Consider the following 22,781-nt stretch of genomic DNA (forward strand, 5'->3'; position numbering starts at 1 on the left):
ACTGACCTTCTACTTTACCAAGCCTGAGGTCCTTCTGCAGGGACTGGTCCCTCCTGATAACATCTCCCAAGTATGTGAGACAAAGTGTCACCATCCTTGCTTCTAAGGAGCATTCTGTCTGTACTTCTTACAAGACATTTGTTCATTCTTCTGGCAGTTCGTGATATATTCCATATTCTTCACCAACACCATAATTCAAAGGCATCAATTCTTCTTCAGTCTTCCTTCTTCATTGTTCAGCTTTCACATGCATATAAGGCAACTGAAAACACCATGGCTTGGGTCAGGCGCACTTTAGTCCTTAAAGTGACATCTTTGTATTTTAACACTTTCAAGAGTTCTTTCGCAGCAGATTTGCCCAGTTCACTGTGTCGTTTAATTTCTTGACTGCTGCTTCCATAGGCGTTGATTGTGGATTGAAGTAAAATGAAATCCTTGACAATTTCAGTATCTTTTCCAATTATCATTCTGTTGTTTCTTGGTCCAGTTATGAGATACGTTGTTTTCTTTATGTTGAGGTGCAATCCATATTGAAGGCTGTGGTCTTTGATCTTCATCAGTAAATGCTTCAAGAGGCAATCGTTTGAACAGAACAAGGGGATACTGGGTGGTTTAAAGTCAAGAAAGAGTTGTATCCTCTCACCGTACTTATTCAGTCTGTATGCTGAGCAAATAATCCAAGAAGGTGGACTATATAAAGAAGAAAGCAGCATTAGGATTAGAGGAAGACTCATTAACAACCTGCAATATGCAGATGACAAACTTTTCTTGTTCAAAGTGAAGAGGACTTGAAGAACTTACTGATGGAGATCAATGACTACAGCCAACTAGGGTAAACACAAAAATATCCACACCCAGATATACCATTGTCAAAAAGCTGAAAGTCAAAGACAAAAGAAAAAATCTTGGAAGCAGCAAGAGAAAAATGACATGTCATATATAAAGGAGCTGCAGTTAAGATTAATAGCTAACTTCTCATCATAAACAATGGCAACCAAAAGGCAGTGAGATGATATATTCAAAACACTGAAAGAAAAAAAAAGCCAATTAAGAATGTTATATTCAGTAAAAATATCAAAAATAAAGACAAAACATATTCCCAGATAAATACTGAGAAAATGTTACTAGCAGACCTGCCTTATAAGAAATATTAAATAAAATTATTCAGACTAAGTAACACCAGACAGTATTTCCAATCTACGTGAAGAAACATGATGCCAGTAAGTATAATTAGAAGTACTTATAAAAGACATTATAATTTCATATTTTTCTCCTTTCTTCTCTGAATAGATTTAAAAAGAAATTTCACAAAATAATGTATACATAATTATATTGTTTGGTCTATAACACGTGTCTGTCAGCTTGTTGTACTGTGATAGTTTGCATGCTGGTGTGATACTGGAAGCTTTACCACTGGTATTTCAAATACCAACAGGGTCACCCTTGGTAGACAGGTTTCAGTAGATCTTCCAGACTAAGACTAGGAAGAAGGATCTGGCAGTGTACTTCTTAAAAAAACAGCCAGAGAAAACCTTAAGAATAGTGAAAACATTGTCTGATATAGTGCCGGAAGATGAGCCCCTCGGGTCGGAAGGCACTCAAAATATGACTGGGGAAGAGCTGCCTCCTCGAAGTAGAGCCGATCTTAATGACATGGATGAAGTACAGCTTTTGGGACCTTATTTGCTGATGTGGCATGACTCAAAATGAGAAGAAACAGCTGCAAACATCCATGTGGAATGTATGAAGTATGAATCTTAAAAATGGAAAATCACCAAAAATGAAATAGAATGGATAAAGATCGATGCCCTAGGCATTAGTGAGCTGAAATGGACTGATACTGGCCATTTGAATCAGACAATCATATGGTCTACTATGCCAGGAATGATAAATTGAAGAGGAATGGCATAGAGTTCATTGTCAAAAAGAACATTTCAAGATCTATCCTGAAGTACAATGCTGTCAGTAATAGGGTAATATCCATATGCCTACAAAGAAGATCAGTTAATATATTACTCAAATTTACACACCAACCACTAATGCCAAATATGAAGAAATTGAAGATTTTTACCAACTTCCACAGTCTGAAATTGATCAAACATGCAATCAAGATGCATTAATAATTACCGGTGATTAGAATCGAAAGTTGAAAACAAAGCAGAAGGATCAGTAGTATGGGCATCGATTGGAAAATATGGCCTTGATGATAAAAATGATGCCAGAGATTGCATGATAGAGTTTTGCAAGAACAAGGATTTATTCATTGCAAATACCTTTTTTCAACAACATAAATAGAGGCCATATTAGTGGACCTCATTGGATGGAAAACACAGGAATCAAATGGACTCCATCCATGGTAAGAGACGATGGAGATCCTCAATATCATCTGTCAGAACAAGGCCGGGGGCCAACTGCAGAATAGACCATCAATTGCTAATATGCAAGTTCAAGCTGAAGCTGAAGAAAATTAAAACAAGTCCTTAAGAGCCAAAATATGACCTTGAGTATATCCCACCTGAATTTGGAGACCATCAAATGTATAGTTTTGAAGCATTGAACACCAATAACCAAAGACCAGGAGAGTTGTGGAATGACATCAAGGACCTCATACACGAAGAAAGCAAGAGGTCATTAAAAAGACAGGAAAGAAAGAAAAGACCAAAGTGGATGTCAGAAGAGACTCTGAAACTTGCTCTTGAATGTAGAGTAGCTAAAGTGAAAGGAAGAAATGATGAAGTAAAAGAGCTGAACAGAAGATTTCAAAGGGCATGAGAAGAAAAAGTAAAATATAATAACGAAATGTACAGAGACCTAGAGTTAGAAAACCAAAAGGGAAGAACATGCTCAGCATGAAAAAACTGAAGAAAAAATTTAACCGTTGAGTTGCAATTTTGAAGGATTCTATGGGCAAAACATTGAATGATGCAGGAAGCATCAAAAGCAAATTGTAGGTATATACAGTGTCACTGTACCAAAAAGAATTGGTCGATGTTCAACCATTTCAGGAGGTAGAATATGATCAAGAACCAATGATATTGAAAGAAGTCCAAGCTGCACTGGAGGCATGTGCAAAAAACAAGGCTCCAGGAATTGATGCAATACCAACTGAGATGTTTCAACAAATGGATGCAGCGCTAGAGGTGCTCACTTGTCTATGCCAAGAATTTGGAAGACAGCTACCTGGCCAACTGACTGGAAGAGATTCACATTTGTGCCCATTCCAAAGAAAGCTGATGCAACAGAATGTGGAAATTATTGAACACTATCATTAATTTCACATGCAAGTAAAATTTTCCTGAACTTCATTCAAAAGTGGTTGCAGCAGTAAATCAACAAGGAAATGCCAGAAACTCAAGCAGGATTCAGAAGAGCACACTGAAAAAGAGATTATTGCTGATGTCAGATGGATCTTGGCTGAAAGCAGAGAATATCAGAAAGATGTTTACCTGTGTTTTATTGACTATGCAAAGGCATTGGACTGTGTGGATCATAACAAATTATGGATAACATTGCAAAGAATGGGAATTCCATATCACTTAATTGTGCTCATGAGGAACTGTACATAGACCAAGAGGCGGTTATTCGAACAGAGCAAGTGGATACTGCATGGCTTAAAATTGAGAAAGGTGTCTCAGTGTTGTATCATTTCACAATACCTGTTCAGTCTGTATGCTGAACAAGTAATCTGAGAAGCTGTACTATATGAAGAAGAATATATGGCAGTAGAATTGGTAGAAGACTCATTAACAACCTGCAACATGCAAATGACACAACCTTGCTTGCTCAAAGTGAAGAAGACCTGAAGCATTTACTGATGACGATCAAAGACTACACCCTTCAGTATGGATTACAACGCAAGATAAAGAAAACAAAAAATCCTCACAGCTGGACCAATAAGCAACATCAGGAGAAAATATTGATGTTGTCAAGGATTTCATTTTACTTTGATCCACAATCAATGCTCACGGAAGCAGCAGTCAGGAAATCAAAAGACGTATTGCATTGGGCAAATCTGCTGCAAAAGACCTCTTTAAGGTGTTAAAAAGCAAAGAAGTCACTTTGAGGACTAAGGTACACCTCACTCAAGCCATGATATTTTCAAACATCTCATATGCATGCAAAAGCTGCAAATGAATAAGGGAAACCAAAGAAAAATTGATGCCTTTGAATTGTGGTGTTAATGAAGAGTATCGAATATACTGTGGTCTATCAGAAGAATGAACATGTCTGTCTTGGAAGAAATACAGCCAGAGTGTTCCTCGGAAGCAAGGATGACAAGACTTCGTCTCACATACTTTGGACATATTATCAGGAAGAACTAGTCCCTGGAGAAGATCCTCACGCTTGGTAAAGCAGAGGGTCAGCGGAAAAAAAGAAAACCCTCAAGGAGATGGATTGACACAGTGGCTGGAACAATGGGCTCAAACATAGCAACGATTGTGAGGATGGCACAGGACTGCGCAGTGTTTCCTCCTGTTGTACATAGTGTGGCTATGAGTTGGAACTGACTCAACGGCACCTAACAACAACAACAACAACAAATATATTTGACAATAACTGCACAAAGAACACAGGTTGGAGTAAAGCTGTATTGGAGTATGGAAATTATACCAGATGGTAATTCAACAGCACAAAAAGAAGTTAAGAGAACTTGAAATAGTAAGAAGGTTAATATAACAACCTCTATAAATACACAATTACTCTCCATTTTTCTCTCAGCTTCCTTAAAATAATAAATTGTTTAAAGTAATTATTGTAGTAATATATTATTGGGTTTGTACCACATAGAAAGGCTTGGTGATATACTTCTGAAAAAAATTAGCCAATGAAAATACTCAATGGACCACAATGGCATGATCCTATTGTGCATGGGGTTGTCATGTGTCAGAGGCTGACTTGACAGCAGTCACTATCAACAAACCCAAAAAAAACCCATAGCCATTGAGTCAATTCTGACTCATAGCGACACTATAAGACGGAGTAGAACTGCCCCATAGAGTTTCCAAGGAGCGCCTGGTGGATTTGAACTGCCAACCTCTTGGTTAGCAGCCATAGCTTTATAACCACTACACCACCAGGGTTTCCACTATCAACAATGACGACATATATAGATGCAATATGTATAACAGTAATAGCAGAAAAAAAGTGGTTGAGAAAATAGACCTACATAGGACTGACAATTCTCTATTCCACTGGAATCAAATTAGTGTAAATCAGAAGCATATTCTGGTAAGTTGAAGTGTATATTGTAAGCCCTAGAAAAACAAGAAAAAAACACAAAAAATATGGTAAAAAAAAAATCATTAAAGGAATTAAAACGTTAAACTAGAAATATTGGTTTCACTGGTGAATTTTACAGCACATTTAAAAAATAATTAATAACAATTCTTCACAAAATCTTCCAAAAACTACAAGAGGAAGAAACACTTTCCGACTCATTTTATGATGCCAGTATTACTATTATACCAAAATCAGGCAAAGCGTAGGTCCTAGGTCTAAAGTATTCTCTGAAGATGGGTTGTACTGGTTACTTGCTACCACTGATTAATTTTCTCTGTAACCTCTTTTAATTCTCCTATCACCATTTGAGAGCACAGACGTATATTTACAATACTGAGACATAAGCCTTTTGTAGAGGTTACCAGCAGCAGTTTTGGAAGTATATACTTTCAGTCTTGAGGAAGTATATACTCTCGCAACTCCTCTCCACTTCTGAACCGTCTCCCCCTCCAACTGCCACTCAGTCCATTTTCTAACTCTGCCTTTGATGTTCAGGGCTCGTATATACTCTCAGTCTTGAAGGTTGGCAACAAGAGTGCACTCCACAGCCAGCCTGCCACCTGTGGTTTGGCTGTTTGAGGCAGCGTCTTAATGGACTCAGCAGTCAAGAAGACATAGCACAGGGCAGGCGCTGTGTAGACGGCAGGAGTCTCATTTGATATTTACAGGTGCCTGGTGGCATTGTTTCTTTTTTGGTGGCATAGCTACAGCTGCTAACCAAAAGGTTGGCAGTTCAAATCCACCAGGCACTCCTTGGAAACTCTATGGGGCAGTTCAACCCTGTCCTATAGGGTCGCTATGAGTCGGAATAGACTTGATGGCAACAGGTTTGGTTGGTTTTGGTAGCACCAGAATCAGACTTACTTCAGTGCTTGCTTCAAAAGACAGACCACGGGACTGAGAGGCCTCATTCTGAAAGCTGAGCCATCAGCTCAAAGCTGTCACATGGATAGTTGTCTTGGGGTCCTCAGTGTGGGTACAGGATGAGAGGAGTACAAAATTCCTGATCATTTTCCATTTGAACATGAAGCACTAACTTGATTCTTAAGTTTTTCTTTTTATGTTTTAAACCAAGGTAAAAGACATGTTTTTATTTAAATTTATTAACTATTTTGCTAAGATTAAAAACCTTTTTTTTTTTTTTTGTGGTCCCATAGGCAACGGCAAAAGACGTAGAAAACAGAACACTTTGTTCCTAAAGATAAATTATATGATGTGAACCTAGTCAATGCAATATGATTAATGGAAAGCAGAATTCCAAGATAACGAACTCTTACATTTCCTGTTCTAGATCTCAGTGCTTTGCTTTTCCCAAGACAGGGCTTTGAAGAACACAGACAGCGGGCAGATCTGGCAACTAGATGTACCCACAAGTGGCAGAATCTAAAGTAACTGATGGTGTGCCATTTCCCTTCTTGGCCTGTCTGATTGCTGGCCTTGTAGATTAGGGCTCTAATCGGAGGGGAGGACAGGAGAAACTTCTCTTATGGATTTATGTAAAACTAGTCTTACGGATTCATGTAAAACAAGGGCAAGGAAGGGCCTTTTACTTCACCTTAACAAATAGCTGAGAAAATATCTTGCTTTTACATGGTTTAGGCTTAAAGCACTTAGAAGGCCACCATGATCTTTTGGTCCCCCCACCTCCTTTTATTCTTCCAGGCTTAAAGCGGATCTTGGTTTAATAGTCATCTTGGTTTCAGAGAGGTTAGGGAGGAAGAGAAGAGTGAAGTCTTTCAGATAACAGACCCCAATTATCAGCAGACTGGAAAAGAGAATGGGCAAGAAGAGGAAACATTAGTTCACACCTGATCATTGCAACAAGTATGACATAGGTTATGTCCACAAGATCCTCAAAGGACAAGGCACTTCATTTGTTTCTCATTCAATTTCTAAAAACTAGAGAAATTGCGTTCTTCATGTAACTAATCCTACAAATCCTTAAAAAAAACAACTCACTAAATCTAAGAAGTAAAACTACCAAAGTGTGGAAGACTATAAAGAAAACATTTTTTAATGATCTTAAGATGGAGAAAGCTTTCCTAAGCAATTGACTAAACCCAACGGCCATAAAAAGACTAACCAATTTGACCTTACAGCAATTAAAAACATTCATGGGTAACAAAAACTAAAAGATAAGTGCTGTATTTAACAGACAAATGATTAATATCAAGCCTATGTTAAAACAAAAAAGTCAAAAAAATTGCTAAGAAAACAAAGTACAATGAAGTAATAGTGAAAGGATATGACTAAGCAATTTAAAGAAGATAAAATACAAATGGTCAAAGACAGCAAAAAAAAAAATCTCTTTAATGATCAGGGAAGGTGAAGTTGAAACAAAATTATTCTTCCATTAGATTTAATGATAGTACTATATCCTATATCACATTTTGGTGAGGTTGAAGCTTTCTCATGCACCTTGTACAAATTGGTGAAGTCTGTTTAAAAGCAATTTGGAATATCCATCACAATGTTAAATGTACAACTTTTGATTTAGCTAGTCCACTGCTATGGATTGAATTGTGTCCCTCCTAAAAGAAATATGAAAATCCTAATCCCTGTACCTGTAAATATAACCCTGTTTGGAAAGAGGAGGTTTCTTTTGTTACCTTAGTGAGGTCATACCAAAGTAAGATGGGTCCTAAACCTAATCTCTTCTAAGTGGTGTCTTATAAAAAGAGCAGGGCACACACAAAGAAAATGCCATGTGAGAACCCTTCTACAAGCCAAAGAACCCCAGGGATTGATGGCAGACACTGAAAACTAGGAGAGAGGCCCACAGAAATAATCAACACAGCCGAGACCCTGATTTGGACTTCCAGCCTCCAGAACTGTGAGAAATAAATTTCTGTTCTTTAAAGCCACTACTTGTGGTATTGTCTTAAGGCAGCCCTAGGAAACTAAGGCATCACTAATAGGACTCTATCTTTTAAAAATATTTGCCAATGTGCACAAGGATATATTTACAATGAAAAAAAAGAAAAACAGACCATCAAAGAGTCATCCTACAACAGCTTTTAAAAAGGATGAAGGAGAACTACCTAAAGAACTACATGTACAGAAATGGGAATAGCACCAACACTTCTCATTAAGTAAAACCAAGTAGCGGAATGATTCACATAATATGATCCCACATATGAAAAAATCATACACTTTTATTTGTACGTAAATTCACAGAAAAGAGACCATAAGGATGGTAGTGGTAAGTGCTGAGGTGGATGTGGCTGTGAGCATGAGGGCAGATTTCATGGGTTGCTTGCTGTGCGAGTCTTGTTCAATAATTACGTTTTTAATAAAGACAACTAAAAAAGAGGAAAAAAAAGTCCATAACGCTCAGGCACGTGAACTTATGCTGAACCCTTTCCTGATTTCTTACACCTTTGGTTCTGTATTTCCGAGCACCATAATGCAATGAGTCCTTAAACACACTAGACTATGAGCTTCTTGAGGACAGGGTCTGTGACCCAGCTCTGTGGTCATAACCTTAGGTATATGGGAGGGGGCTGTTGAATTAAAGTTAAGTTCAAAAATAGAAAGATGTCACTTTCGGGGAAAAAAAAAACCCAGAGGCTAAACCAACATCTAAGAATGGAAATGTGTCTCCTTACCTAGTGATGGATTGATTAATTACTGAGTTCATAGATATGAATGTAATTTTTTTTGCTTTGTTTTCCCTTATGTATGTAGAAGTTTCTTGTAGTCTCTAATTAAGGCTAGTAAATACTAAGGGTTGTTTGTCCCTGAAGTCCAGATGCTAATTCCTATCCTAGAGGTGAAAAGGCCTTCATCAAGATTTTTCTTTTTTCCAAAATGGAAATTGTTGTAATCATGTTGTGATAGTTTAGACTGTGTGTCAACTTCGTTGGGCCATGATTCTCAGTGTTTTGGCAGTTGTATAATGTTGTGATCGCTTTCTTACGAAATTTGATATGTGATCACCCCCATGATGGAATCTGCTGAGTGGTACCAGTGGGAGTGGGGCCTGTGGTGACTCACCACCCCCTCAGCCTTCATCATTCTGCCTTCTGCCACCTTCTTCCTTCCCGCTCACCTTGGCTTGTTCTGGATCCAGCAGCTGTCTCTTGTCTGACCTCTGGCTCTTGGGACTTGAGCTAGTGGCTTACCTGTCCATCTTGGGATTCGTGGATCTTCATGGCCTGCGAGCAAGAGTCTTGGTTTCTGACCTGTCTATCTTGGGTTTGCCAGCCCCTGCAGCTACGTTAATCAGGAGAAACCTTGCGGTCTTGCCTGCCAAACTTGGGGATTACTTGACTGTCGCAGCCTTGATTGGGAGTCCTGCTCTCCGACCTCCTCATCTTGAGTTTACCAAGCTTCTGTGGCTCTGCGAATTGGGAAAGGCCTCTATCCTGATCCAAGGACTTGGGACATTCCAACCCCTACACTTGCGTGAGCTGTTTCCTTGATATAAATCTCTCTCTGTATATATATACTTATACGGTTTTCTGGTTTTGCTTCTCTGGAGAACCCAGCCTGACACACATGTGGTCAAGAACTATGCCAGAATCAGATTCTACCTATCAGGGTTTTATGTGGATAAGAGCAAAACTAGAGATGAACCTCAGATTTGGCCCAGTTTTACCAATGAAGTAGCTATTTACCGTGTGGACGTACACAATCACTTACACGTATTGTCTTGAAGTCGATTCCAATGCATAGCGACCCTATAGGACAGAGTAGAACTACCTCACAGGGTTTCCCAAGAATGACTGGTGGATTCAAACTGCCTACCTTTTGGTTAGCAGCTGAGCTCTTAAACACTGCACCACCAGAGCTCCAAGTGAGCACTTGTGAATGAAAATAACAATTTCCTAAATTTTGTTATAAAACTTTAACTACGCTTAACTCTCTGGAAATATTTCATCTACCATTGCTTGAGGGGGACAAGGAGGTCATACTGGGACGGTTAAAAATCTTATGCATTTATTTTAGGTGGGCAAAAAGGATAAAAGATAATTTTTTTACTTTAAGCAACAGTAAAGGAGGATTATGGGAAATAAAAGTCACCTGGTCAGCTTTTCAGAAAGTAAGCATACAAAAAATACAGGAACAGAATTGATAGCGTTTTTAAGAAAACAAGACGTAAGAGATAAAAGTGTTAGTTCAGGGACCTGAAAATAATAGTGACATGAAGTATCTTCTGAGCAAAATAATAAATAAATACCAAAAAATCCCAAACCCATGGCTGTTGAGTCAATTCGGTCTCATTGTGACCCAGTAGGACAGAGTAGAACTACCCCATAGGGTTTCTCCAAGGAGCAGCTGGTGGATTCAAACTGTCATTTGGTTAACAGCCAAACACTTAACCACTGTGCCACCAGGGCTCAAATAAATACCTTTTTCAAAACTACGATCCTTGCAAATTTCAAGTTTTCAAACAGTATTTTTTAAAATTTTGTTATTGTGTTTTAAGTGAAAGTTTACAAATCAAGTCATCCTCTCATACAAAAATTTATATACGTCTTGCTATATACTCCTAGTTGCTCTCCCCCTAATGAGACTGCACACTCATTCTCTCCACCCTCTATTTCCATGTCTATTCAGCCAGCTTCTGTCCCCGTCTGCCTTCTCGTCTCCCCTCCAGACAGGAGCTGCCCAATAGTCTCATGTGCCTACCTGAGCCAAGAAGCTCACTCCTCACCAGTATCATTTTCGATCTTATAGTCCAGTCCAATCCCTGTCTGAAGAGTTGGCTTTGGGAATGGTTCCTGTCTTGGGCTAACAGAAGGTCTGGGACCATGACCTCTGGGGTCCTTCTAGTCTCAGTGACACCATTACGTCTGGTCTTTTTATGAGAATTTGGGGTCTGCATCCCATTGATCTCCCACTTCTTCAGGGGTTCTCTGTAGTGTTCCCTGTCAGGGCAGGCATTGGCTGTATCCGGGAACCATCTAGTTCTTCTGGTCTCACACTGATGTACTCTCTGGTTTATGTGGCCCTTTCTGACTCTTGGGCTCATAATTACCTTGTGTCTTTGGTGTTCTTCATTCTCCTTTGCACCATGTGGGTTGAGACCAATTGATGCATTTTCAATGGCTGCTTGCTAGCGTTTAAGACCCCAGACGCCACTCTCCAAAGTGGGATGCAGAATGTTTTCTTAATAGATTTTATTATGCCAATTGACCTAGATGTCCCCTGAAACCATGGGCCTCAAACCCATGCCCCTGCTACACTGGCCTTCGACGCATTCAGTTTATTCAGGAAACTTCTTTGTTTTTGGTTTAGTCCAGTTGTGCTGAACTCTCCTGTATTGTGTGTTGTCTGTCCCTTCACCTAAAATAGTTCTTGTTTACTATCTAGTTAATGAATAACCCTCTCCCTCCCTCCCTCCCCACCCTCATGACCATCAAAGAATATTTTCTTCTCTGTTTAAACTATCTCTTGAGTTCTTATAATAGTAGTCTTATACAATATTTGTCCTTTTGCAACTAATTTCACTCAGCATAATGCCTTCCAGATTCCTCCACATTATGAAATGTTTCACTGATTCATCATTGTTCTTTATCAATGCATAGTATTCCATTGTGTGAACATACCATAATTTATTTATCCATTCATCCGTTGTTGGGCACCTTGTTTGCTTCCATCTTTTTTGCTGTTGTAAACAGTGCTACAATGAACATGGGTGCACATATATCTGTTCGTGTAAAGGTTTTTATTTCTCTAGGATATATTCCAAGAAGTGGGATTGCTGGGTCCTATGGTAGTTCTATTTCTAGCTTTTGCAGGAAGCACCAAATTGATTTCCAAAGTGGTTGTACCATTTTACATTCCCACTGGTAATGTTCCAGTCTCTCCACAACCTCTCCAACATTTATTATTTTGTGTTTTTTGGATTAATGCCAGCCTTGTTGGAGTGAGGTGGAATCTCATTGTAGTTTTGATTTGCATTTCTCTAATTGCTAATGATCATGAGCATTTCCTCATGTACCTGTTAGCTAGCTGAATATCTTCTTTAGTGAAGTGCCTGTTCATATCCTTTGCCCATTTTTAAACTGGGTTATTTGTTTTTTTGTTGTTGAGTTTTTGCAGTATCACGTAGATTTTAGAGATCAGACGCTGATCGGAGATGTCATAGCTAAAAACTTTTTCCCAGTCTGTAGGTAATCTTTTTCACAGTTCAAATCCGCCAGGTGCTCCTTGGAAACTCTGTGGGGCAGTTCTACTCTGTCCCATAGGGTTGCTATGAGTCGGAATTGACTCAACGGCACTGGGCAGGTAATCTTTTCACTCTTTTGGTGAAGTATTTGGATGAGCACAGGTGTTTGATTTTTAGGAGCTCCCAGTTATCTAGTTTCTCTTCTGGTGTTTATGCATTGTTAGTAATGTTTTGTATACAGTTTATGCCATGTATTAGGGCTCCTAGTGTTGTCCCTATTTTTTTCTTCCATTTTTATCATTTTTTATCTTTATCATTTTAGATTTTATATTTAGGTCTTTGATCAAGTTTTAGTTAGTTTTTGTGCATGGTGTGAGGTATGGGTCTTGCTTCATTTTTTTGCAGATGGATATCAAGTTATGCCAGCTCCATTTGTTAAAGAGACTATCTTTTCCCCTTTTAACTGACTCTGGGCCTTTGTCAAATATCAGCTGCTCATATGTGGATGAATTTATGTCTAGATTCTCAATTTTGTTCCATTGGTCTATGTGTCTGTTCTTGTACCAGTACCAGGCTGTTTTGACTACTGTGGCGGTATAATAGGTTCTAAAATCAGGTAAAGTAAGGCCTCCCACTTTGTTCTTTTTCAGTAATGCTTTACTTATCCAGGGCCTCTTTCCCTTCCATATGAAGTTGGTGATTTCTTTCTCCATCTCATTAAAAAAGGACATTGGAATTTGGATTGGAATTTCATTGTATCTATAGATCACTTTTGGTAGAATAGACATTTTTATAATGTTAAATCTTCCTATCCATGAGCAAGGTATGTTTTTCCACTTACGTAGGTCTGTTTTGGTTTCTTGCAGTAGCGTCTTGTAGTTTTCTTTGTATGGGTCTTTTACATCTCTAATAAGATTTATTCCTAAATATTTTATCTTCTTGGGGGCTGCTGTATTGATTTGATTTCCTCTTTGATGTTCTTTTTGTTGGTGTAGAGGAATCCAAGTGATTTTTGTACATTTATCTTGTATCCTGATACTCTGCTGAACTCTTCTATTAGTTTCAGCAGTTTTCTTGAGCATTCTTTAGGGTTTTCTGTGTATAAGATCATGGCATCTGTGAAACAGTTTTTTTGAGGAATTTCGTAATCCTTAATGTATGTTAGGCTCATTTTTTTTCTTCCTTTAACGTCATTTGCTCACCAACATCTAGCTGAGCAAGAATATTTTAATTACAGGAGTTAAAATAACCATTTATAGTGCAATTTCAAATCACATTATCATCACCCCGTGTGTCTTTGTGTATCATGTATAAGTACGATTCATTGCTTACCACAATTCCTATATTCATCATCAATCTCTTTCTAAATAATGTTCTTACTTAATTCCCATTTAGTGGGGATGTACTTTCAGAATCCTTACATATCTGAGATATTCTCCTTTTACTGTCATATGAATGATATCCTAGTATATCCTTGATATAGAGTTCTTGAAATGTAGTCCTTTTCTCTGAGTGGAATATATATGTTATTTCTCTAAATTCTAGCTTCCAGGGTTGCTGTTGAGAATTCAGATGATAGTATGATTTTCTTTCCAGTGGAAGTAAACTTTAGTTCCCTTATCTGGAAGCTTGAGAGATTTCCTCTATATCCTTGAAGTTCAGGAGTTTTTGCTAGAGTACATTTAAATGTGTGTCTTTTTTTTTTTCTTTTTTTATGAATTCTGTTACAGACTTGACACAGAAGTCTAAAGATGCTAGTGTTCAGCTCAGGCAATTTTTCTTCTATTCTTTCCTTTTTATTATTTATTCCATTACTTTTCCCTTTTTCTGGAATACTAATAATTTACATATTTTATGCCCTTGATTTGTCCTCTAAATCATTTATCCTTTCACTCAGGATTTCCATGTCTTTGTATATTTTTACCTGTGTTTTGAAATACAACTTCCAATTGATCTTCCAGAACTGTAATGTGATTCTTAGGTTGCACATTCTCATTTTAAGTTATTTTCTTGAATACTAATTTTTGAAAATCACTTTTAAGTTCCTAAAACTATTTTATGTGCTTTTATTGCTTCTCCTTGAGAGTCTCCATTTTTTTTAAAACTTTTTTTATTTTAAAAGAATATTAAAAAAAAAAAAAAGAACAAAAAAAACAGTTGCCAATGAGTTGATTCCAACTGATGGAGACCCCATGTGTGTCACAGTAGAACTGTGCTCCATAGAGTTTCCAATAGCTGAGTTTTCAGAATAGATCACCGGGCCTTTCTTCCAAGATGCCTCTGGATGGACTCAAACCACCAACCTTTCAGTAAGCACCAGAGTGCATTAAATTATTTGCACCACTCAGGGACTCAAAACAATATTTGACTTATGGGAAAGTTGTAAAAATAGTACATTTGTTGTTGTTAGGTGCCATCAAGTCAGTTCCGATTCATGGCGACCCTATGTACCACAGAACGAAACACTGCCAGGTTCTGCGCCATGATCATAATAATTGTTACACTTGAGCCCATTGTTGCAGCCACTGTGTCAACCCATCTCATTGAGGTTTTCATCTTTTTCGATGACCCTGAACTTTACCAAGCATGATATCCTTCTTCAGGGACTGTATCCCTCCTGACAACATGTCCAAAATATACAAGATGTAGTGTCGCCACCCTTGCTTCTAAGAAGCATTCTGGTTGAACTTCTTTCGAGACAGATTTGTTCATTCTTTTGGCAGTTCACATTATATTCAATATTCTTCACTAACACCATAATTCAAAGGTGTCAATTCTTCTTTAGTCTTCCTTATTCATTGTCCAGCTTTTGTGTGCATATGATACGGCTGAAAATATCATGGCCTAGGTCAGGCACACCTTAGTCTTCAAGGTGACATCTTTGCTTTTCAACACTTTAAAGAGGTCTTTTGCAGCAGATTTGCCCAATGCAATCTGTCTTTTGATTTCTTGACTGCTGCTTCCATGGGTGTTGAATGTGAATCCAAGTAAAATGAAATCCTTTACAACTTCAATCTTTTCTCCATTTATCATGACATTGCTTATTGGTCCAGTTTTGAGGATTTTTGTTTTCTTTAGGTTGAGGTGTAGTCCATACTGAAGGCTGTAAGTGCTTCAAGTCCTCTTCACTTGCAGCAGGCATGGGTGTGTAAGCTGCATAAAACAGGTTGTTAATGAGTCTTCCTCCAATCCTGATGCTCTGTTCTTCTTCATATAGTCCAGCTTCTCAGATTATTTGCTCAGCATACAGATTGAATAGGTATGGTGATAGGATACAACCTGGACCCACACCTTTCCTGACTTTAAACCACACAGTATTCCCTCGCAAACAACTACCTCTTGATCTATGTATAGGTTCCTCATGAGCACAATTAAGTGTTCTGAAATTCCCATTCTTCACCGCAATGTTATCCATAATTCATTATAATCCACACAGTCAAATGCCTTTGCATAGTCAATAAAACACAGGTAAGCATCTTTCTGGTATTATCTGCTTTCAGCCAGGATCCATCTGATATCAGCAATGATATCCCTGGTTCCACGTCCTTTTCTGAATCGGCGTGAATTTCTGGCCAGTTCCCTGTTGATATACTGCTGCAGCTGCTTTTGAATATCTTCAGCAAAATTTTGCTTGCATATTAATGATATTGTTTGATAATTTCCACATTCAGTTTGATCACCTTTCTTGGGAATAGGCATAAATATAGATCTCTTCCAGTTGGTTGGCCACATAGCTGTCTTCCATATTTCTTGGCATAGATGAGTGAGCACTTCCAGTGCTGCATCCATTTGTTGAAACATCTCAGTTGGTATTCTGTCAATTCCTGGAACCTTGTTTTTTGCCAACTCCTTCAGTGCAGTCTGGACTTCTTCCTTCTGTACCATCAGTTCCTGATCATATGCTACCTATGGAAATGGTTGAACGTCGACCAATTCTTTTTGGTATAATGACTCTGTGTATTCCTTTCATCTTCTTTTGATGCTTCCTGCTTCTTTTAATATTTTCCCCATAGAATCCTTCACTATTGCAACTTGACGCTTGATTTTTTTCTTCAGTTCTTTCAGCTTGAGAAACACAAAATGTGTTCTTCCTTTTTGGTTTTATATCTCCAGCTCTTTGCACATGTCATTATAATACTTCACTTTGCCTTCTTGAGCTGCCCTTTGAAATCCTCTATTTAGTTCTTTTACTTCATTTCTTCCTTTCGCTTTAGCTACTCAACATTCAAGAGCAAGTTTCAGAGTCTCTCTTGACATCCATTTTGGTCTTTTCTTTCTTTCCTGACTTTTTAATGACCTCTTGCTTTCTTCATGTATGATGTCCTTGATGTCATTCCACAACTCGTCTGGTCTTCAATCATTAGTGTTTAATGTGTCAAATCTATTCTTCAGATGATATCTAAATTCAGGTAGCATATACTCAAGGTCATACTTTGGCTCTTATGGACTTGTTTTAATTTTCTTCAGTTTCAACTTGAACTTGCATATAAGCAATTGATGGTGTGTTCCACAGTCGGCCCCTGGCCTTGTTCTGACTGATGATATTGAGCTTTTCTATCATCTCTTTCAATGAAAATAGTACATAGAGTTCCATTTACTCTTCACCAGAAAAGCAAACCAAACCTGTTGCTGTCTCGTTGAGTCCAACTCACAGTGGCCCTATATAACAGAGCAAAACTGACCTATAGGGTTTCTAAGGCCATAAATCTTTATGGGAGCAGGCTGCCATATCTTTATTTAGAGGAGCAGCTGGCGAGTTTGAACTGCTGACCTTCCAATTCACAGCTGAGCACTTTAACTACCTTGCCACCATGGCTCCTAGTATGCTTATCAAAGCCAGGAAATTAGCATGATGTAGTTCTATTAGCTATATAGCATACTTGAATTCTATTAGTTTTCCCACTAAATATTATTTTTCTGGTCCAGGAACCAACCCAGAATCTCAGACTGGATTCGCTTGTCTTGTTTCCTTAGTCACCTCAAATCCATGACAATTCTTGAATATTTCTTTGTCTTTTATGCCCCCCCCCTTTTTTTTTTTTTGCTTTTTCTCCTGAAGTATACTTTTGAAGCATGCTAGCAAGTTATTTCACAGAATGTCCTCAGTTTGGGTTTGTCTAAAGTTTTCTTATGATTTGATTGAGATTACACATTTTTAGCAAGAATACCACAGAAGTAATGCTGTGTCCTTCTTAGTACACAGATATCGTGGGTACATTATGTTGACAGATCTTAATACTGGTGATGTTAATTTGAATGGAGTCCCTGGGTTGTGCAAAAGGTTAATATGCTCAGCTGCTAAATGAAAGGTTGATGGATAGAGTCCACTCAAAGGCACCTTGGAAGAAAGACCTGGTAATCTACATCTGAAAACTCAGCCACTGAAAACCTGATGAAGCACAGTTTTACTCTGATACACATGGAGTTGCCAAGAGTTGGAATTGACTGGACAGCAAATGGTTTATTGGTTTTGACTTTGGTTGCTTGGTTAAATTGGCGTATTCCAGATTTCTCCACTGTAAAGTTATTATCTTTCCCTATGCAATTAGTGAGTATCTAGGAGGAACATCCTTTGAGACTATGCAAATATATCTTCTTCATTATAACTTTACAACTAGTTTTAGCATCCGTCAATGATTCTTATAGAAAATTATTATTGTGGTGTTCATCTAATGATGATTTTCTCTTTCCATCATTTCTTCTATGTTTATTAATTGAATTAGAATACTATTTTAAGGAAGAGCTGTCCTTTCTCCTCCAGGTATTTACTTATTCTAATATTTATTTTGGTTGGTCAGGTAACTGTCTTCTAAATTTCTTGGCATAGATGAATGTGTGCTTCCAGCATTGCATCCATTTGTTGAAATATCTCAATTGGTATTCCATCAATTCTTGGAGCCTTGTTTTTTGCCAATGACTTCAGTGCAGCTTGGACTTCTTCCTTCAATACCATTGGTTCTTGATCATATGCTACCTCCTGAAATGGTTGAATGTCAACCATTCTGTGTTTTCCTTCCACCTTCTTTTGATGTTTCCTGCGGTGTTCAATATTTTGCCCATAAACCAGAAAAAAAAAAAAAGCCTGTTGCAGTTGAGTCAATTCAGACTCATAGCATAGAATCCTTCAATATTGAAACTTGAGGCTTGAATTTTTTCTTCAGTTCTCTCAGTTTGAGAAATGCTTTTGGTTATGCCCTTTTGATTTTCTAACTCCAGGTCTTTGCACATTTCACTATAATACTTTACTTTGTCTTGTCAAGCTGTACATTGAAATCTTCTGTTCAGCTCTTTTACTTCATCATTTTTTCATTCACTCTAGCTACTTTGGAAGCCCTGGTGGCACGGTGGTTAAGTGCTACGGCTGCGGACCAAAAGGTTGGCAGTTCAAATCCAACAGGCACTCCTTGGAAACTATGGAACAGTTCTACTTTGTCCTATAGGGTCGCTATGAGTTGGAATCGACTAGATGGCAACGGGTTTGGTTTGGTTTTGGCTTAGCTACTCTACATTCAAGAGCAAGTTTCAGCGTCTCTTCTGACTTCTGTTTTGGTCTTTTCTCTCTTTCCTGTCTTGTTAATGACCTCTTGCTTTCTTCATGTATGCACCCTTGATGTCATCCCACTACTCAGTCTTTGGTTATTAGTGTTCGATGCATCAAATCTATTCTTGAGATGGTGTCCAAATTCAGATGGGATATACTCAAGTTCATACTTTGGCTCTTGTGGAGTTGTATGAATTTTATTCAGCTTCAGCTTGAACTTGCATATGAGCAATTGATGATCTGTTTTGCAGTCAGCCCCATCCTCGCTTTGACTGATGATATTGAGCTGCTCCATTGCCCCTTTCAACAGATGTAGCCAATTTGATTCCTGTGTATTCAATCTGGCGAGGTCCATGTGTATAGTCACTGTTTATGTTGTTTAAAAAAGGTATTTGCAATGACTAAGTCATTGGTCTTGCAAAATTCTATGATGCAATCTCCTGTGTCATTTCTGTCACCAAGGCCATATTTTCAATTACCGATCCTTATTCTTTGTTTCCAACTTTTGCATTCTAATCACCAGTAATTATCAATGTATCTTGATTGCATGTTTGATCAATTTCAGATTGCAAAAGTTGGTAAAAAATCTTCAATTTCTTCATCTTTGGCATTAGTAGTTGGTGCATAAATTTGAATAATAGTCATATTAACTGGTCTTCCTGGTAGGCTTATGGATATTACATTATCACTGACAGTGTTATATTTAGGATAGATCTTGAAATGTTCTTTTTGATGATGAATATGACACCATCCCTCTTCAACTTGTTAATCCCAGTGTAGTAGACTATATGATTGTCTGATTCAAAATGGCCAATACCAGTCCATTTCTGCTCACTAATACCTAGGATATCCATCTTCAAGCCTTCCATTTCATTTTTGATGACAATTTTCCTTGATTCATACTTCATACATTCCATGTTCTGATTATTAATGGGCACTTGCAGCTATTTCTTTTCATTTTGAGCCATGATAAATCAGCAAATGATGGTCCGGAAAGCTTTACTCTATCCACATCATTAAAATCGACTTTACTTTAAGGTGGTATCTCTTCCCCAGTTGTATTTTGAGTGCCTTTTGACCTGAGGACTCATCTTCCAGCATTATATCAAACAATGTTCCACTGTCATTCATAAGCCTGACCCATTTCTTTTAGAAGTAGATCAGCTGGTTCTTCTTCCTAGTCCATCTTAGTCCAGAAGCTCCGCTGAAACCTGTCCACCATGGGTGACCCTGCTGGTGTTTAAAATACTGGTGGCATAATTTCCAGCATCACAGCAACACACAAGCCTCCACAGTATGACAAACTGACAGACAAGTGGTTTTGAAATCCATATTCACACCCATTCCAAAGAAATGTGATCCAGCAGAATGTGGAAATTATCGAACAATATCACACACAAGTAAAATTTTCCTAAAGATAATTCAAAAATGGTTGCAGCAGTAAGTACATCAATAGGGAACTGTGCCAGAAATTCAAGCAGGAATCAGAAGGGGATGCTGACATTAGATGGATCTTGGCTGAAAGCAGAGAATACTTGAAAGATGTTTATCAGTGTTTTATTGACTATGCAAAGGCATTTGACTGTGTACGTCATAACAAATTATGGATAACATTGCAAAGAATGGGAATTTCAGAACACTTAATTATGGTCAGGAAGAACCTGTACATTGACCAAGAGGCAGTTGCTCAAACAGAACAAGGGGTCTCTACATGGTTTAAAATCAGAGAAAGTGTGAGTCAGGGTTGTACCTTTCACTATACCTATTCAATCTACGTGTTGAGCAAATAATCCAAGAAGCTGGGCTACATGAAGAAAGACACAGCATCAGGATTGGAGGAAGACTCACTAAAAACCTCAATGTGCAGATGACACAACCTTGCTTGCTGTAAGCAAAGAGAGCTTGAAGTACTTACTAATGAGGATCAGAGACCACAGCTTTCAGTGTGGATTACACCTCAACATAAAGAAAACAAAAATCCTCACAACTGGACCAATAAGCAACATCATGATAAATGAAGAAAAGACTGATGTTGTCAAGGGTGTCATTTTACATGGATCCACAGTCAATGCCTATGGAAGCTGCAGTCAAGAAATCAAAGGACACTTTTCATTGGCCAAATCTGCTGCGAAAGCCCTCTTTAAAGTGTTAAAACACAAAGATGTTATTTTAAGGACTAAGGTATGCCTGACCCAAGCCATGGTGTTTTCAGTTGCCTCATATGCATGTGAAAGCTGGACAATGAATAAATAAAACTGAAGAAAAATTGATGCCTTTGAATTATGGTGCTGTGGAAGAACATGAATATATGATGGACTGCCAGAAGAACAAACAAGTCTGTCTTGGAAGAAGTACAGCCAGAATGCTCCTTAGAAGCAAGGATTGCAAGGCTTCATCTCATATACTTTGGACCTGCTATGAGGATGGATCAGTCCCTGGAGAAGGACATCATGCTTAGTAAAATAGAGGTCAGCAAAAAAGAGGGAATATCCTTAAGTAGGTAGACACAGTAGCTACAACAGTGGGCTCAAACACAGCAATGATTGTGAGGATGGTGCAGGACGAGGCAGTGTTTCCTTCTGGTGGTCTCTGTGAGTGGGAGCTCATTTGATGGCACCTAACAGTAACAATGCAATGTTTATTTATAATAATATAGCCTAATAAGTACCTATTTTATTATATGTATTGTAATCTATTATTATTTTTTCCCTCAAATTATTCTCTTTGACCATCAGAGCTCTTTCAAGTTGACTCCTGTTTCCTCTTTCCCCACAGCCTTGCAGAATATGTAGTTGTACTTTTAAATTTTTCCTCAATCTATGGATGAGAAATGAAATCTCAGTGTTGTTTAAATCTGCATTTTTCTAATTATCAAAACTCTATGGATTGCAGTTCTACTCTGACATACACAGGGTCACCATGAGTACCAATTGACTCCATGGCAATGGGTTTTAATTATGAGTGAAACTGAACATTTTTACATATGCTTAAGAGCCATTTTTATACATTTGTGTGTATGTGTTTGATATGAATTTTCTGTTCATTTTTTTCAATTTTTCTGTGGGAATTTTGGCCATTTGCTCCAGATTTTTTTTTTTTTTTTGGCCTCTTTTGAGATTTTATTTTGTATTTAAGTCCATATATTATATAAGAAATAACAGGAAAGATGAACAAATTTATAGAATAAATTGAGGTGTTTGGATGAAAAGAACACAAGAGCTTTTCCTTTGCGTCTAAAGAACTCTTGATATATTGTGAGTCTTGTGCTTTAGATATCAAATAAAGATATCTAGCTTGAAACAAACATTGATATGCTGCAAGGTTAAGTCATATTTTGATGATGGGCCAGAAAACAAAAGATTTTCTAACGTCTCATCCTTAACTACTGGCTATAACAAATGCTCATGTAGCAAAATGCAAGCTTTTATCATCAGGCAGCAAGAGGGAAACTTGAGTGAATGAATGCAATTTGCCTCCAAGTCTTCTGAAAGAAGGTGAAAAAATAACTACTGTTTTGCCAGTGTTCCTCCCAAAGCATTACTCTAAGCTTGGGGGGCAGGGGTTGCTGTGAGCAGCTACAGCAGTAAGATCTAACCCAGAAGTAGGTCCAAGGCCAAGAGTAGGAGAGCGGTTGAAGAAATCATCCCGGGGCACAAGAAGCAATGCCTGTCTTGTGCTAGAGGATGAGCCGATGGCTTATTTTGTTTCTGATTCAAAATGACATTTCCAATTTCAGCCTTGCTGAAAAAGAACCACGTTTACGTTTGCTATTAAAAACAGCTAGCATAGAGGGTAAAAACGTATAATTATTAGCAAGCACATGCTAGCTATTCCAGTAAGAAA

This window comes from Elephas maximus, chromosome 2 (assembly GCF_024166365.1).
Source record: "Elephas maximus indicus isolate mEleMax1 chromosome 2, mEleMax1 primary haplotype, whole genome shotgun sequence".
Classification (NCBI taxonomy): Eukaryota; Metazoa; Chordata; class Mammalia; order Proboscidea; family Elephantidae; genus Elephas; species Elephas maximus.